The sequence below is a fragment of the Paramisgurnus dabryanus genome, chromosome 17, assembly GCF_030506205.2.
Source record: "Paramisgurnus dabryanus chromosome 17, PD_genome_1.1, whole genome shotgun sequence".
Taxonomy (NCBI): domain Eukaryota; kingdom Metazoa; phylum Chordata; class Actinopteri; order Cypriniformes; family Cobitidae; genus Paramisgurnus; species Paramisgurnus dabryanus.
Window position 1 is genome coordinate 3,338,207 of NC_133353.1, and position 15,276 is coordinate 3,353,482.

The 15,276-nt window shown below is 37.5% G+C and overlaps 1 protein-coding gene across 3 annotated transcripts in view; it reads right to left on the bottom strand.

The window, feature by feature from the left end:
- Positions 1-14,236, bottom strand: part of bach2a (BTB and CNC homology 1, basic leucine zipper transcription factor 2a) — a 52,071-nt gene extending 37,835 nt beyond the window's left edge. The window contains exons 1-2 of one of the 3 annotated variants that reach the window (XM_065244795.2): positions 13,987-14,236; positions 13,771-13,887 (exon numbers count right to left, since the gene is read on the bottom strand). The gene's annotated coding sequence lies outside the window, so the exon portion shown is untranslated. Of the gene's footprint in view, positions 1-13,770; positions 13,920-13,986 lie in introns of all 3 variants that reach the window. The other 2 variants (XM_065244797.2, XM_065244794.2) reach the window with 2 other exon arrangements.
- Between the last annotated feature and the right edge of the window lie 1,040 nt (positions 14,237-15,276).

A 15,276-nucleotide genomic window follows, 5' to 3' on the forward strand; every position in this document is an offset into this window, starting at 1 on the left:
TAGAGCCATTTTAACACCCCAAGTTCTAAAGCCTATATCACATGAAAATATTCGCCACTTTTGACACGTGTGCAACGTTTCATGACTTTTTGAGCTCGTTTAGGCTGTCAAAAATGGGATTCATTTAGCGATACTTTGCGAGGCCGCAACGGACACGCCCTTTAACAAAAAGTCAAGGTCGTTGCTATTTATCATCACACAAGGTCTTGAGATTAGACTGATGAAATATGATGTTGATATGGTTAAATCTCTAAGAGCAGGAAGTCACAGCATAAAAGGTGGTATTTCCTGCTGCCTCTAGGTGGCGCTATGACTGATACTGAATTATGCCATGTTGATGTGTTCAGGCCTGGACCCTTATGAAATGTGTGAAGTTGGGGGCAGATCGGACTATGTATGTCTGAATTACAACAGCTTCCTGTTTCACGGTGAAACATCACACTTTGCCAGGCTGCCACGGACACGCCCTTCAACGAAAAGTCAAGATCTTTGCAATTTATCACCGCAACAGGCTTAACATCAGTCAGACCAAATATGATGATGATTTGATTAAATCTCTAAGAGCAGTAAATCACAGCGTAAAACATGGTATTTCCTCCTACCTCTAGGTGGCGCTATGAGTGAAGTTGAATATTGGCATTGAAATGTGTTCAGGCCAAGACCCTTATCAAACGTATGAAGCGTGGGCCAGATTGGACATTGTATGCCTGAGTTAGAGCCACTTCCTGTTTCATGGCGAAAATGCAGAAATTTGTCAGGCCGCCACGGACACACCCTCTGACGAAAAGTCAAGATCTCCGCAATTTAACATCGCAAAGGCCTTTAGATGAGATTGACCAAATATGACGATGATCGGATTAAATCTGTAGGAGGAGTTTGTTAAAGTATGAAGCCTGGAAATGACCAAATTTGCACAAAAATCAAGGCAAAAATTCAAAATGGCGGACTTCCTGTTGGGTTTAGAGCTTCGCTCCAAGAGACTTTTTTGTAGGTCTGGGGGTGATAGATGATCCTACCAAATTTCGTATCTGTATGTTTTTCGTAGCGGGGGGGCTGTTCTCTTGAAATTTTGCAGGTGGCGCTATCGAGCCATTTCTACACGCCCACTTCTGGCGCCTATACCACATGTAAATTTTCGCCACTTCTGACATGTGTGCAAAATTTCATGAGTTTTCGAGCATGTTTCGCCCCTCAAAAATGCGATTCACTTTGGAGAAGAAGAAGAATAAATAATAATAATAATAATAATAATAATAATAATAATAAACCGAGCAAAAACAATAGGGTCCTCGCACCCCGGTGTGCTCGGGCCCTAAATATAGCTGCAAGCAGCAATGGCGGGCCCTCGCACGTTTTTTTTACCGCTACACGGTGCGTCCGAGAAAACGATGCACGGTGGGCAAGGGCATCAAGTGGGTAAATATCAGTGGGCTATTTAATGTTATCACTGAGCCATTTGGGCACTGTAGCCAAAAGAAACCCCACATTTTAGACAAACGGGGGCACTAGTGAGCCACTTAAGAGACAAGCCTATGTCTGCCATTTTTGTGCACACTTAACAGCCGACAACTCTGATGTGTGTGCCAACTTTAAGGTTAATCTAAGAACGTCAAGAGCCTTAAATATGCTTGAAATAAAAGTAAAGTTTGCAGCGTTGCCATGGGAACAGCGTTCGAGATATAAAAAATCCCTTCGCAATTTATCATCTACAATGTCTTGGCATCATGTTGACCACTTTTGGTGTCAATCGCTTGAAAATCCTAGGAGGAGTATTTAAAAGAACATCGCATGGAACTGGCAAAAAAATCCACCTTTGTGACTGACACACTTCCTGGCGCCTGGTGGTGGCGCTATACCCGGGAGTCACAATAGGCACATCGATGCGATCGGAATCTTCAGACGAACAAACACCCCGCGTCTCATCACAAGAAGACATTTTTTGCCTTAGATATAAGACACTTCCTGTTTTTCTGATTTCGCCACAATTTTGTCGCCATGCCATGGCAGAACCGTTCGAGATATCAAAAATCCCTTCGCAATTTATCATCTACAAGGTCTCGGCATCATGTTCGCCACGTTAGGTGTCATTCGCACGAAACCCCTAGGAGGAGTATTTAAAAGTTCACCGCATGCATTTTTTAAACAATCCAAAATAGCCGACTTCCTGTTGGGCGGAGCTAAAATGTTTGAGTGTGAAAGTTGTTTGGGTCGATGCGATCTATATGCGTACCAACTCTCGTACATGTGCGTACATGTTTGCTCGATCTGTGCCCCAATGTTTGTTTTTGCATTACAGGGGGCGCTACAGAGCTCCCTTGCCACGCCCATATTCCAGCCTTTGCATGAGCCTAGTGGCACGTGACTTTGACATCTGTGCCAAATGTCCGTTGTTTTCGAGCATGTTAAGGCACCCAAAGTGCACGCCAAGAGCTTAAATATGCCTGAAAATGAAAGTAAAGTTTGACGTGTTGCCATGGGAACAGCGTTCGAGATATCAAAAATCCCTTCGCAATTTATCATCTACAATGTCTCAGCATCATGTTGACCACTTTTGGTGTCAATCGCATGAAAATCCTAGGAGGAGTATTTAAAAGTTCACCACATGCAACTGTCAAGAAATCCACCTTTTGTGACTGCCACACTTCCTGGTGCCTGTTGGTGGCGTTATACTCGAGAGTCAAAATAGGCACATCGATGTGATCGGAATCTTTGGCCGAACATACACACTGCGTTTCATCCCAATAAGACATTTTTTCCTTTAGATATTAGACACTTCCTGTTTCATTGAATTGGCCATAAATTTGTCGCCTCGTCATGGCAACACCGTTTGAGATATCAAAAATCCCTTCGCAATTTAGCAAGTCCAATGTCTCAGTATCATGTTCACCACGTTTGGTGTCAATCGTATGAATTACCTAGGAGTAGTATTTAAAAGTTCATGACTGACACACTTCTTGGCGCCTGGTGGTGGCGCTATACCCGGGAGTCACAATAGGCACATCGATGCGATCGGAATCTTCAGACGTACAAACACCCCGCATGGCATCACAATAAGACATTTTTTACCTTAGATATGAAACACTTCCTGTTTCTCTGATTTCGCCACAAATTTGTCGCCTCGCCATGGCAGAACCGTTCGAGATATCAAAAATCCCTTCGCAATTTAGCAAGTACAATGTCTCGACATCATGATCACCACGTTTGGTGTCATTCGCATGAATCCCCTAGGAGGAGTATTTAAAAGTTCACCGCATGCATTTTTTAAACAATCCAAAATAGCAGACTTCCTGTTGGGCGGAGCTTAAATGTTAGAGGGCGAAAGTTGTTCGGGTCGATGAGATCTATATGCGTACCAACTCCCGTACATGTGGGTACATGTTTGTCCGATCTGTGCACCAATGTTTTTTTTTCATTACAGGGGGCGCTACAGAGCCCCCGTGCCACGCCCGTGTTCCAGCCTTTGCCCGTTCGCAATGACGGACGACTCTTACGGCTGTGCCAAATTTCAAGAGTTTTCGAGTATGTTAAGGCACCCAAAATGCCCAAAAGTGTTAAAAAAAATAAAAATAATAAAAAAAAAAAAAAAAAAAAAAAAAAAAAATAATAAATCCGAGCAAAAACAATAGGGCTTCGCACCATTCGGTGCAGGCCATTCTGGCCTGCTCCTCGGTGCTCGGGCCCTAATAATAAACGGAGCAAAAACAATAGGGTCCTCACACCCTGGTGTGCTCGGGCCCTAATAAACGGAGCAAAAACAATAGGGTCCTCACACCCTGGTGTGCTCGGGCCCTAATGAGTCAGAAACACTTAGCTAACTCATTAAAAAAATAATTTATAACTTCCAAACAGAGTCAATTCAATACCACAGCCTAATTTTAACAAAAACTGCAGCAAATAATTACAAACTTTTACAAACCAAATCTTGTGATGAGCTTTATGGCATTCAGTGTGCCAGCTAAGATAAGAAATCTCACTGCAAATTTATTTAATTCTGAATCAACAAGATTGGTTGAATCGTACTTTCCAGTTTCCATCATGCATTGCATGAGCCTGCATTACAAGAGCATTTTTATTTATTTTATGTGATAAAAAAGACTCAATAGTGTAACACAAAATTGTTTCAATCCGACTGAATTTAATCCGATTGAAGGTTACGACAATACAGTTTACATGCACCCTAAACATTGCAATCTGATTAAAATGTCCGTTTACATGTAAATTATATATAATCTGAACTGAATGTCTGCGCAAGCGCACAGCCAGGGTTACCAGCATTGCATATCAATTCCATCCCAATGGACTTTCAAAACTAGCCCTAAAGCATCCCAATCACTATTCACATTTCACAACACCTTACAAATGAACAAAAACCTTCCATCTCTAACCTGCAAAACAAAAACACCCATGTAGACAGTTTAAACAGTAGCCCAAATTTGAACTCGAAAAAAGCAGAGGACTTGGCAACGCCACCCAGCGCACATCATTTCTCATTCCTTTGGCTCCCCTTGTGATGTCAGAAGAGGGTAATGCCACCCCTTTAATCTGCACTATCCAACCACAGCACTGCCATTTAGTGCAGAGATCAACTCATTTGCATTTAAATGGACACACCCAAAAATGCAAAAATGATTTTTTTCTCAGACCTACAAAGTGGCAATTTTAACATTTTATAATAAATGATCTACTGTATATGGTATTTTGAACTAAAACTTCACATTGGAGATGCAGAAGATTTATTTGACATCAAAAAAGACATTTCCTCTTTAAAATAAACAAAAAGTAAATTATTTTTTTGATTTAAAGGTGTAGCGGAGGATTTTCTCAAATTTTAGAAAAGAACTGCCTTCTCCACTTTATAAAAAATTGCAATTGCGCAACACTCCTGATTGACAACTAGGAGGACCAATAGTCTTGATGATCCACCCGAAAAAAGAAAATCCTCCGCAATACCTTTAAGTGAAATGATTTTATTTATTTATTTAAAAAAATGTAACTATTAAAACTGACAGTCTTTAAGTTTATACACCTAAAAAATAGAGGCAATCAGTCTCCCCCAATTTTTTTATTCGAGTTAACAGTGTAGCTTTGTTGTGTCAAGTCACTCGCTTGTAGTGTACAGGCAGTGTGGATGGCTTGTCAGCATGACCAAGGTCTGGACATCCCATCTAAACAGATGGTAATTGAGGCCAGCATGGGCCAGAGAGACAGACTAATGATGTTAAGCCAGCAGGGTGGACCTGATTTTCTCACAAAAAAATCATAAAAAAAACACATTTTTCTCACTTTTCTGGTTCACTTGTCCTTTAAAAAAGAAAAACTTTGGTGTGCACACCACAAGCTCAAATATCTCAACGGAGTGATTAAGAATCACTAAAACGCTTCAAAGATTTTATCTTTCTGGGATCTCATTAACTGGTCATAAACCAGCAAAATGAAGAAATGTGAAAAGGCAAATGTTGAAATGTCTAAGCACCTGATAACATTTTTTCATCATACTTTACTCATGCACCATTTAAGTGTAAACACATTTTAAGACAATTTCCATCTTGTTTATGTACAGATGATTTAAAGGTGTACGAAGGCATCTTGCGACAACAAACTGTTTAAAGAACATCTAAACAGGCCTCACAAACTATATAAAAAAATAACGCAATAAGAGTAACATAATCTCTACACTGTAAAAAAAATCCGTAGAAATTACAATGTTATTGCAGCTGGGTTGCCGGTAATTTACCGTAGATTTAAATGTATGTTATTTTCTGGCAAGAGTTTGTTCAAAGTTAAATAAATTTTAAATATTAACAAGTCTTTATCTTTACAGAATAAAACTATACAATAACAGCCTCATGCAAAGCATTTTGGGAACCAGAAATCATGATCAACCTTTTTCAGTTTTTTGCTTCAGATTTTTTTTCCCAGAACGTTTTGCTTGATGCTGTTTTTTTTAGTTTTACTCTGTAAAGACAAAGACTTGTAAATGTTAAATGTTCATTCAACTTTGAACAAAATTTTGCCAGTAAATAACATAAATTTAAATCTACGGTAAATTACCGGCAACCCAGCTGCAATTTCTACTGATTTTTTTTACAGTGTATGTTGTAATAATGAATAACATTTGACAAAGCATAGTATGATACCACAAGCCTTGTTACTGTACACTCTTATAAAAAGAGGGATGGTACCTTTAAAAAGGTCCTAATATGTACCATTTAGGTACAAAAGTGTACTTTTTAAAAAGGTACCACCCCAGTGATAACTTTTGTACCTTCATGTATCTTTTTTCTGAGAATGCAGTATTAGTAAAAATGCTGTCAGTGTGGCAGTACCCTTTAAAAAGGTCCTAATATGTACCAATAGGTACAGATATTTAAACATTTGGTACCAATATTATATATACCTCTGAGATACTAATATGAAGTCTTTAGTGTGAAAAGGTACCGCCACAGTGACAGCTGGGGTGCATATTGTGACTTTTTTTTTGACAGTGTTAGCACACATTTAAAACTGATGAAACCAAAAATACAATGACATTTTGGACCACCACCCTGAAAATGAGATGAAGTTCACTGTTGTCATTTTAATACATTGTATCCAAAATAAGCACAGGTATTTTAATCCACTGGGAATGACCTTTCCTTTCCTTTCCATTACTCCGTTTTCTAAGATGTCATCTGTTACTCTCTTATTACAAAGTCAACGACATCACATATCGCCCGAAGGACGTTTGCTTATTCTGAGACCAGAATTAACCAAAGAGATCAGTTTTAGTACGTCAAAAAAACTCTTTGTCGGATATACAGTGCAATCTTAAATAAACTGGATAGTTCTGCTCCTGTATGCAGCAGTTAAAGCCCATGACACAAAACACCTGTTTAGCCAGCTACTGTACGGCATTCACAAAGGCCATAAAGATTCATGTTCGCACTAGATTCACAAAATGATTTATAAAAGCATGTGTTTTTATTGTTAATACTGTAATAGATGACAGGTTTGGGAATCTAGCCGTATATTCCCTATAGATACTGTAGCACAGACTTTAATATCCCACTGCTTAACTGAACTTCTATTAAGGGTGACATAACCCACAGATATTCCTATTTATAAGTCAGCCCATATCTGTTACCCTCAAATATACTATACAGTTGGCCACCCCGTGACAAGGCAAAACTCAAGAGTTTATCTCACTTTCACTACAGTATTGTATATCAAGACTGAATGCAACCCACATATCATACTGAAACCCCTGTGTGTTTACTGCTTACTACGCAGCTGGTTTCCTGCATTCATATTATGTGCTGATTTGACTCTGTCACTTTTACCCAAGTCAGCTGATGACCTATTTCAAAAAGAAGATAAAGGTCCAAACGCTTCTTTCAGCTCTTCATCAAAGTGAAGGATTCAGGTAAAACAGAAAAAAATGCACCGCTAAGCATCCTAAAAACAGTCAAAGAATTCATAGATAATAGATAAGAGAAACAGACACACAATTCTTGTGCACTATTGTTTCGGTGTGAAGGCCTACCTTGAGGTTAGTGGATTTAGTGGTTGAAGCAGCGATGACTGAGATATGCACAAACTGAAACCATTTAAAACTATTCACATTATGCATTTGGCAGACACTTTTATCTAAAGCAACTTAACTTACAGTGCATTTAAGCTGCTCACTTTTTTAGTATGCGTGTTAACTGGAATTCAAAGCCCTGACCGTTTGTGCTGCTAATGCCGTGCACTACTAAGTGAGCTGTTCAGGAAAAGTAATTCTTACAATACACAAACCCTTGTCAGATGACTCATAAATCTTTGTCATGTAACTGTAAAAAACATCCAGAAATTATGGTACTGTATACAGTTTTTAAGGTTATCTAATCTAAAAGGGAAATCTCTTAAAGGGACACTCCACTTTTTTAAAAAATGGTCATTTTCCAGCTCCCCTAGAGTGAAACATTTGATTTTTAACGTTTTGGAATCCATTCAGTTGATCTGCGGGTCTGGCAGTAGCACTTTTAGCATAGTTTAGCATAATCCATTGAATCTGATTAGACCATTAGCATCGCGCTAAAAATAACCAAAAAAGTAGAGCCCGACCGATATATCAGCAGGCCGATATTATCGCCCGATATTAGGCATTTTCCAAACTATCGGTATAGGCATTCATAATGGCCGATAAATGAATTTTTTTTTTTAAATGGACGAAACAGCCTTCATTAGATTTCCTCACTGTTGGTGTTTTTGAGGGAGCGCTCTGAACCAGTAGCTGCTGGTGGGGTCCAGATTTAGGCGTCTAGCCACTGCTTGAGTCAAGTGATCAGCAATTTATATTTTGCAGTTGTTATTATTTATCAGAACTTAACAGAATTTGTCTCCAGTCCTATTCAAAGTTATATTTATGAACCAAGTCTTTTAAAACTGGTAACTTTGATTTGGTTGTTGTTGTTTTTGTTCAAAGGCCTTTACGTTTCATATCTTAAGTTTGTATTTTTATACATTTTATTGATCAGAACTTTAATATATTTTGATGTTCCTCTGTTCTGTTGTGACAATAAAAGAAACAAGTTTCTTTTTAAAATGCATTATCATATTATTTTAGTTAAAACTCATAAATAACTACAAATAACTAATGTTATGGAAATCTGTTAATGTTTCTGGGAAAAATATCGGCCGATATATCGGAATATTGGATTTTAAAACCAACAAACATTTGTATCGGTATCGGCCTTCAAAATCCTTTATCGGTCGGGCTCTACCAAATAGTTTCGTTATTTTTCCTATTTAAAACTTAAAACTCTTCTGTAGTTACATAGTGTACTAAAACAGACGAAAAATTTAAAGTTGCGATTTTCTAGACCGATATGGCTAATAATTATTTATTCATACTCTCAAACTGGCGTAATAATCAAGCATTTGCTGCCGTAACATGGTGGCAGGAGGCGCAATGATATTACGCATTGCCCAAAAATAGTCCCCTTGGTAACTTTCAATAGCAGGGGACTATTTTCAGGCAATATCATTACGCCTCCTGCAGCCATGGTACGGCAGCAAAGTGCCATGGCTCACTGGCTTCACCAAGTCTATCTCATAATAAATGACAACTGGTGGTCAAGTGTATTACAGCTGTTTCTTTTACTGTGCAAACATACATAGCATAAAATTATGCTATGAATGTGAATGATGATAGCGTTATTTCTTTTCTAAGCAACCAGAGTAATGTTTATCATCTGGCAGATGCTAAAAAGCGTGATAATCCCAAACTTTTAAATTGAGGAAGAGACACAAGCAGGGTTCTTGCAGGTTCCAGCAAGTTAAATTTAAGACCTTTTTAAGACCTTTTAAGACCATTATGAGTAAAATTTAAGACCAACACGACACATTACTAGAGGCATTTGAATTATCTCAGAAATTCTCAAAACGTTCTATTTTTATTGATTCAGTTATAGAAAAATATAAAATAAACACAGCATTAAAACAGATAATTAAAATACATGAAAATACTTTATGCTTAACCCTCTTCTACCCACAGCCCTTTAGGAAGAGACTTCTGACAATGGAAGCCCAAAAAGCTCGGCCGTCACCTGATTCATGGAGACTTCAGTTAGTTCCTGGAAGCTCATAGTGAGCCATTGAAATACATTGAGTTAAAGGCAAAGAGCTGTGATTTTTCTTAATTAATAGTCAAGAAATGCATTAATTTACAATATATATCACACAAATATCTTTTAGTAGTATTTTTATAAAATTCTATCAACAATGTTTTTTGACAAATAAAATCCACTAAAATGAGATCTCTTAGTATGGTCAGCTGCTGGTTTGTGCCCAGTTTTACACTGCCTCATACAACTTTAAAGCTTTAAAATGCATCACACTGTGTAGTATGTAAGCTTATAGGGGGGGTTCCCAAACAGGGATTAGACTAAGAGCTGTCCAAACTGAAAACAACTTGCACTGACATATCTTAAAATACATAAAAATGCACACAAGTAATGTGTTTAGTAAGGCATGTTTGTTAAAACTAGTTATACTTCATTAAAATATGGCCTAGTCCTGTCTTAATCTAATCCCTGTCCGGTAAACCACCCCATAATGTTTAATTCATAATGTTTTAATTCATAATTATTATTCTTAGCCTGTTTGATGTTTATAATGTACAACTGACTGTGTGCTGTGTATCTTATGCCTGTTTGATTTATAAATATATTAAGAACAAAAGATCACTTTCAATTATGATTAATCCCTAAAAGCATTAATATATGCATTATATTAATGCAAGTTATTAATAAATTAATTTATTGCATTTAATTGAATAAACCAGCAGAATCACAGAGCCAAAAACACTCCACCCATACGTTTTATGCATAAATATGCACTATATACCGTCATCACGTTTAATAGCCTTTCTTATTACACACAATAACGGATGAAACTGCATTAAGAAAACGAAATTTACCATTAAAAAGCTGTTCGCGGTTTGTTATGTGTTGCTAACGTTATCCATTAACTGTTTCTCAATCTGAAGGCTGTACCCTCCGAAGGGTCGCATTTCTAGGCTGCATACGTCAAAAAGACTGGCTTATTTCAGAATATTAACATTGAAATTAACTTTAAAATATTAATTATTATTCTTAGTTAATTGTAAATTGTTCTAATATGCTTATGACTTGCGAATGTAATGCTCAGTTAAATAAACCAGGCTTGATGAATGTATGCAGCAGCCTGCCCATGCGAGCTCCAGAGGCTACAGGTCTCTGATTCTACCGCTATTGATTTAACCGTAACTCCTGAAGCATTTGCGCTATCAAAAAAGTTTGAATTGTACCTGAAAGAAGACAATTGTGCTTTTTGGAAATATATGGTTTATTACGGTACTTTCTTGCTTTCCGTCCACCAATCGCTGCTGTTTGTGGAGAGCTGAAGGGGAAGCGCGTTAGGCTCGAGTGCATTGCAGCAGAGAGCAATATTAAAGTCTAAAATATAAACTGTTTAACGCTAAAGTTGACACGCTGTTGGTGACTCGTGACTCGACGGCCCGACTGTTTAAGTTGATTTTCAATAAAGCAGTGTTGATGATTTTTTTCCGCTTCTGTGTCCTCTATGTTTCAGAACCTGGCAAATGCTCAGGTAAGCCACGGGCTATTACCAGGTAATTACCCCGAAAAAGATTTTTGCTTATAAAAAACTAAATTTAAGGGTTGTTTCTCGCCAAACCCCACAGTATTATACAGTCAGATCACAACACCTGAAATATAGCTTATGGCACGATTTGCGTGGATTATGACAAAGTGCGGAACATTTCTTTTTAGATACGCACCCATCATACACTTTCTGCCTCCGCCGCTGATTAAGTTAGTTCTTCAGTGTTTTAAATAACTATTATATTTTCTGCGGACAAAGCTTTTCGGGAATGAATGGAGGTAAGAAATTTAAGACTTGCGTAAAATAAATTTAAGACCTAGGCTCAAAATCTGGGTGTTTTTAAGACTTTTTAAGGCCTTAAATTTAACATTCTGAATTTTAGACTTTTTAAGACTTTTTAAGACCCCGCGGGAACCCTGCACAAGGTGTGGTGAGCAAAGCATATTGATCTCTGTGAATTGGGCCAGTAAGCAAACATCAAAACAGAGTAGAACCGCATAGCTTGTTTAAACCACTTGAAACACCATAGCAACAGCTTAGTAATGGTTAGCAACAGCATGTTATTTTCATTGAAGATTTTTTTTCACAAAATAAGCTAGCCTAGAAATCTAGACGCACCCTAGCGGCCGCAAAATATATTTGCTGCCAGGGTTTAGTCTAGGCACTCACAATACACTTAACAGCTCCAAAAACCAAAATTTGGTCAGGCCAATCACATCGTGTGTAGCGTCTGTGGGGCGGGCTTAACATGATGACGACAGAGCTGCAACGGTTCCTACTTGAAAACAGAGAATGGCTGCTGCTGCTGGCGAACAGCTATCTTTTGAAGCGGCTTTGGCCGCGACTCTGGAGGACTTAGACTTATGTTTTTCTTTGAGAGAAGAGCAAATAAACCTTACTGCAGTCCTTTTTAAGCAAGAAAGATGTGTTTGGAGTTTTGCCGACTGGTTACGGTAACTACGTCACCTTCTTCGTTGCTCTGATCCGTCATAGCGCTATCCTATTGCGTGCAGAGGCATTTTGAGGGACAACCTTATATCCCGCCCCTTGCATTGAGCCGTTTGTGTGAAGAGTTGCCAGACCTTACATCTTGATGTAGGTCTGGCTAACCAGGCTAAAAATAAGCATTTCTAATACTAAAATTCATTCTTACTGACTTTTTTTGGGTATGGCTATTTTATCTAAAAACAAAAGAGATCCTAATATTGTTTTGTCCATCTGCATCTAATATAAAACAATGCAGCCCTCAATATATGAGAAATAATTCAGCTTTCACTCCTGACTTCTGTTTGCTTCTATCAAATCTATTTTACGCCAATGAAGAAACAAGTCCAATGTTGCAAACACAAGCGAAGACAAAGAGCATCTGTTTCTCAACTGGTGATAAGCGTCAAAACCACAAATGCTGACAAAACATGCACAAAACATAAACAGGTGCTTTCATCTGAAAAACAAACAAATGTTACATGACTAGGGAGATGTTTCTGCACATTCGATAGAGAGACTAGCCATTGATTCTGCACTGCCATCGATTTTCATTATTTTATGCCAGACTGTAGAAATTCCTCGAGTTATTATCACAGTAAGGTCACAGCTCTAAATAAAGACCTGAATGAGACGTCTAAACGTACTGTGAAAAGAACTTGTGGTTGCAAATTAATTAAAGTAAAATGTGATGAATTCATCCATAATAAATCTGAATACTGAGAATCTGAATGTCAGCACAAAAAAAAAAACACACAGGAAGTTAGCTACTCTATATTTTGTCACACAAAATACCTGTGAACATCTCATCTCACAGGATGTAAACCACAAACACCCTTATCCACCCATATTAACTGTGTCATATCCACAACACAGATCAGATTTTGCTATGTGAATGCAATACATCGAGAATCACAAATAAAGCAGTGGTTGGTCCCTGGCTGGTTGTCATATAAAGGTATATCATCTGCTTCAAAAAACAGTAAGATAAAGCAACTTTGAACATGAGCATGCATACAATGAGGATCTACAAGCCACCAAGTAATGCCTTGTCACTCTTCTTTTATTACAACAGTGATGATGCAGTTCCACTTATTTTTAACAAACGCTTCAACATCCTTTAATCTAACTTGGTCGGAGCATGGTGAAACTACGGATGCCATTATGAATATATAGCTTGGGTTATATTTGGATGTGACCACAGATGTAACCCCTGATACACATCAGTTTATCTTTAACAGAATTCACACACCTCTGACTAAAAACAAAACCAATTCTAAACAACTAGTAAGTGTATGAGTACTGAATATTTACATATACTCCCACTTATGTGTGTATGCATGGATGAACATAGTATACACAAAAGCAAAAATAAATGGGCATGGTTATGCTGATCAACATCAATGCCAAACCTAAATACTACAGAAAGATGCATAGATGGATAAATGTACACAACATAATAAATAGAATTGTGATAAATATAGTCTTGCTGTTCACCATGAGTCTAGTTTCAAATGCATCTTATTAGATAAGCGCCCATTACGGATTTCTATTTATAGATATACAGAACAAAACAATTCACAACAGTGCACTGCTGATTCACTGTTTCCCATTGTCTCGGTCACAGTGTATATCTGCTTTAATCCACAGTTGTTGTACCTGCCATCCACTATAGTGACTAAATGCAGCACGAAGACCCAAAAATGTCAGTGCAGCTCTACTGACTGGATCCAAAGGCATTGACGTAAGCTTTCTGGTGCTGAGACATTGCCTCTTCTGTTCAAGGGTTGGACCACAAACAACACAGTCTGTCAGACAAAAACATCCAATAACTGTCATGAAACAAAGTAACATGCATGCAGATTTGTCACTTACCTAAACTTTCACTTGTTCCTGCACGAAGACGCTTTCACATGGTCTCCGTTATCCGTAAGACGCTCTTTAACAGTCGGACCATGCACGGTATTCGTTCGTCTTTAAAACTGTTGAAATCGCGTTCAATCTCCGTCTGCGTTGAGCTACACGCGGGACCGCGCGCTTCTGCTTAGCTCTTTGCTGATTGTGGGATTTCCAGCACGCGCCTCCTCTAAATTGCTACATTGTTGACATTGAGGCGATGACGTCATGGCGATGCGCCCACAGCACGGTATGAGAAAAAATGTCACGAGCTGTGCGGGGCTTCCACGATTTGTGAATCTCACATTTAGGTGCATGTAAATTAATCACCCAGATACTGTGGATATTAATTTAACGCGTTTCGGGTGCTAATGATTTCATAGATTATGTTTGTTTGTTATTCAACCCTGCATTAATCTAAACCTCTCTAGAAACTTTTAACTTTAGATAAACATTACATTTTTTTTTTTTACACATTTTTGACTATTACAATTAAATTCTAATCTAAAATGTGTCTTATTTTGATGTGTAAAAAATAATTCCGTTTTATCTTTATTCATAATGTTACTTATATATTTATTTGTTATTTTTACATGTAACAAAATTTATGTGATTTTTTGTGCTGGGCAAAGATTAATCGCATACAAAATAAAAGTGATTTTTTTTGCATAATATATGTGTTCGTACTGTGTGTAATTATGGTGTATATATAATTATACATTATAATATATATATATATATATATATATATATATATATATATATATATATATATATATATATATATCATATAAAATATATAAAAATATAAATAAATATATATATATCACATGTAAATGTTTCTTAAATACATACATGAATGTGTAGGTATTTATATATACATAATAATTACACACAGCAAACACTCATATATTATGAAAAAAAGAAACACTTTTATTTTGTATGCGATTAATCGCGATTAATCTTTGCCCAGCACTAGATTTTTTTTTAATAGTAGTGTTTTGCAAGAAAGTAAATTGTAACAATAGCCTATACTGAGATAGCTGGAAAAGAATGACAATACCAAGTTATGTATTAGAATAAATCACAAAAACAATCCCTGTTTTATAGTTGCCGTATCATGCATACTTGGATGAGAGTTAGGCCAGCAAATATTACAGTATAAGCATAACAGCACTTAATCTCACTGTACCCTGAAGGAACTGGCAAGCAATTGTATGAATTATCAGGTTGTCGCAGACAGCTCCTGCTTCTCCTTTGATTCTGGTC